This window comes from Myotis brandtii, unplaced genomic scaffold (assembly GCF_000412655.1).
Source record: "Myotis brandtii unplaced genomic scaffold, ASM41265v1 scaffold122, whole genome shotgun sequence".
In the NCBI taxonomy this organism is placed as follows: Eukaryota; Metazoa; Chordata; class Mammalia; order Chiroptera; family Vespertilionidae; genus Myotis; species Myotis brandtii.
In genome coordinates, this window is record NW_005354255.1 from 565,926 (window position 1) to 570,204 (window position 4,279).

Consider the following 4,279-nt stretch of genomic DNA (forward strand, 5'->3'; position numbering starts at 1 on the left):
GAGAGAGAGAGAGAGAGAGAGAGAGAGAGAGAGAGGAACATCAACTGGTTGCCTCCCACACATGCCCTGACCTGACCTGGGCTGGGGGATCAAACCCGCAACCGAGGTATGTGCTCTTGACTGGGACTAGAACCTTGAGACCCTTCGGTCCACAGGCCAATGCCCTAACCACTGAGCAAAGCTAGCCAAGGCTCAACACACATTTATTGTCTATTCTGTGTTAGACAACAAAAATGCCTTTTGATCCTTCCCTTCATCTATATTAGTTCAGGAGCTTAGCTAGTCAGAGAGAGGAAGAGGTGTGGGGTGAAGAGCTAAAAAGTCTCCAGTTATGTCCTGGCCAGTATGGCTCAGTTGGTTAGTGCCGTCCTGTGCACCTAAAAACGTTGCTGGGCCCTAACCGGTTTGGCTCAATGGATAGAGCGTCAGCCTGCGGACTCAAGGGTCCCAGGTTCGATTCCAGTCATGGGCATGTACCTTGGTTGTGGGCACATCCCCAGTAGGGAGTGTGCAGGAGGCAGCTGATCGATGTTTCCCTCATTGATGTTTCTAACTCTCTATCCCTCTCCCTTCCTCTCTGTAAAAAATCAATAAAATATATTAAAATCAAAATCAAAATCATCATTCTCCCATTTAAAAAAAACAAAAACGTTGCTGGTTAGATTCCCCATCAGGGCACATGCCCAGCTTGTGGGCTCGATCCCCAATAGAGGGCATGAAGGGGGCAGCCGATTGATTTTCTCTCCCTCTCTCTCTAAAATCAATAAAGACATATTTCTGAGAAATATGTTGTGCTCCAGTCCTGAGACGCTTGGCAGATGCCCACCTGCCTGTCACTTTTGGTGGCCTCAGCCCTTTGGCCATCGCACAAGCCTGGCCCTAACGACAGTCCCCGTTCCGCACAGGCGGGCAGAGGGGCTAATAAGGGGTTATGACTCACTGTGGCCATGAGTCAGCCGCAGCCTAGACAACGCCCAGGTCCTCTGCTCCAGACTGGGGCTTGCCCCTTGTCACCCTGTCACCTCCCCTTTCTTTTGGCTTCTCTCTACGCTTCTCTCTACGGTCGGTTTTGCAGGGAAGAAGCGAGGGGTTCTGGGAGCAGCAGCTCCTTGACCAACTCCTCCCCCGCCCCCTTCCTCCTCCTCCTCCTCTGGTCCCTCCCTTGGGATATGGCCTTGCCAGGGAGTGAGTAAAACCCTTGTGACACGGGTGTGGCGGGGGCAGGCCAGGGGCTGGGGGAGAGGGGGAACTCTGATCTGCCTCTTGGGCAATGCTAACTGATTAGCACCTAATCCTGGAGACTGCCCAGTTCTTCTCTCCTCTTACATCATCCTCTGTGGCATTTCCAGAAAGTTCCGGGCTCCTGGGAGTGTGTGAAGACAGGGCTTCGTCTGGAAGGTCGTCCGGAAGGTGGTCTGGAAGGACATCTGGTCTAATTAGCATATCATGCTTTTATTGATATAGATAGCAAGGTTTAGCAGATTAGACCTGCTCTGCCCAATAAGGAGCCACAGGCCACTATGGCTATTGAACACTTGAAGTATAAAAAATGTGATCTAGTACCAATGTTATTTCATTTTTGTTCAATTAAAATTTAAAACCAATTCTCAAGTTACTTACTGGACAAATTTTGAGTACACATGAAACAACCCGGGTTTGTGAATCTACACTTTTTACTATAAACTTTCTGAACTCCGTATGTGCACATCAAGGATTTCTGATAAAGATTTAGTGACCAAATTGATAAACACATTGGATGTACAAGATTAGTATGAAGAAAAAGTGAAGTACCATATTCATAATTTTGATATTGACCACATGTTGAAATGAAAATAGCTTGGATTTGTTAATCATTTAGATTAACAAAAACATATTCAGATGAAAGTTATTTTTACTTTGTGCTTTTTAAAATGTAGCTGCTAGAAAATTTAAAGTGACACATGACATTTCTCTCAGACAGTGCTGAGTTAGAACAGGGCCTGGGTTCAAATCCTGACTCTGCCACTTGTCACTATGTGACTGCTTCTCCCTGCCAGTTTCCTCATCTGCAAAATAGGGGATAAAGGACCTGCTCCAGGGGGTTGCTGGGAGGATTCAATGAACTAAAACATGCGAAGTGCTTGGAAGGCACCTCCGCAGAGTCAGGTCTGAAAACCCGGCCGGCATCACGGTTGTTGCTATTATTACTGGCATGAGTCTCTATGAGAAATATGTTGTGCTCCAGTCCTGAGACGCTTGGCAGATGCCCACCTGCCTGTCACTTTTGGTGGCCTCAGCCCTTTGGCCATCGCACAAGCCTGGCCCTAACGACAGTCCCCGTTCCGCACAGGCGGGCAGAGGGGCTAATAAGGGGTTATGACTCACTGTGGCCATGAGTCAGCCGCAGCCTAGACAACGCCCAGGTCCTCTGCTCCAGACTGGGGCTTGCCCCTTGTCACCCTGTCACCTCCCCTTTCTTTTGGCTTCTCTCTACGCTTCTCTCTACGGTCGGTTTTGCAGGGAAGAAGCGAGGGGTTCTGGGAGCAGCAGCTCCTTGACCAACTCCTCCCCCGCCCCCTTCCTCCTCCTCCTCCTCTGGTCCCTCCCTTGGGATATGGCCTTGCCAGGGAGTGAGTAAAACCCTTGTGACACGGGTGTGGCGGGGGCAGGCCAGGGGCTGGGGGAGAGGGGGAACTCTGATCTGCCTCTTGGGCAATGCTAACTGATTAGCACCTAATCCTGGAGACTGCCCAGTTCTTCTCTCCTCTTACATCATCCTCTGTGGCATTTCCAGAAAGTTCCGGGCTCCTGGGAGTGTGTGAAGACAGGGCGTGAATCAGGGTCTCCAAACACCATGGAGGAAAACTTGGTGGGGAATGGGCTCCCTCTGTCCTTCCTGAAGAATGAAGGATGTTATGTCCAATCATTCGTTCATTCATTCCTGCGACCACTATTTATTGAGCACCTACTGTGTGCCAGTGTTGGGGACACAGCAAGGAACATAAATATTCCCCACTCCCTATCCCAGTGGAGCTTATTGGGGGAGACAGATGCTAAATAATATCATTTGTGCATAAGCAAGAAAATAAGTAATATTAAGGGACCATGTATAGCAATAAAGCAGGGCCCAGCCAGTGTGGTGCAGTGGTTGAGCACTGACCCATGAACCGAGAAGTCAGCAGTTTGATTCCAGTCAGGCACATGCCTGGGTTTAGAGCTCGATCCCCAGTGCGGGGCGTGCAGGAGGCAGCCGATCGATGATTCTCTCTCATCATTGAGGTATCTCTCTCCCTCTTCATTCCTCTCTGAAATCAATAAAAATATACATTTTTAAAAAAAACATACAAAGAAACCAGGAAAGAGAGGTGGAGAGTGTGGGGGTGACTTGTAATTTTATGTAAGGTGGTCAGGCGGGGATGTGGAAAGTGTTGAGAGCAGAGAGCAGTCCATGTAAAGGCCCTGAGGTAGGAGGAACAGCAAGGAGGTGCACGGGGCTGGAGCAGAGTGAGCAAAGGGGAAGCAAGGGAGGGGACTGAGGGCTTTGTTCCCCTCGGGTAAAAAGGCTGATGGTCAGTCCTGTGATGGCTCTAGAAGTTTCTAGAAGGGGCTGGGTGGGGCATGTGTGTCGACAGGGTTAAAAGGCCTGGGTATCAGGATACTGTTGTGTGGGGGTTTTTTTAAAATCCTCACCCAAGGATATTTTTCCATTGATTTTTAGAGAGAGTGGAAGAGAGAGGGAAAGACAGAGAGAAACATCAATATGAGAAAAACACATCAATTGGTTGCCTCCTGCACGCACCCTGACCAGGGCTCAGGCTGGGGAGGAGCCTGCAACTGTACATGCCCTTGACAGGAATCGAACCCGGGATCCTTAGATCTGCAGGCCGAGGCTCAATCCACTGAGCCAAACCAGCTGGGGCAGGATGCTGTTCTTTAAGCCTGCTGTTCAGGGCTCACTCTTTTTAAAAATATATATTTTATTGATTTTTTTACAGAGAGGAAAGAAGAGGGATAGTTAGAAACACTGATGAGAGAGAAACATAGATCAGCTGCCTCCTGCACACCTCCTACTGGGGATGTGCCCGCAACCAAGGTACATGCCCTCGACTGGAATCGAACCTGGGACCTTTCAGTCCACAGGCCGACACTCTATCCACTGAGCCAAACTGGTCAGGGCTCAGGGCTCACTCTTAGCTTCATACAGGAAGGTGGTCCCCCAGCTTCAGGAGGAGTGGTCCCTGGGGCAGTGCCCCATGAAGGCCTTGAGCCTGGACCAGCAAACACGGCCGGGCCCCCACGC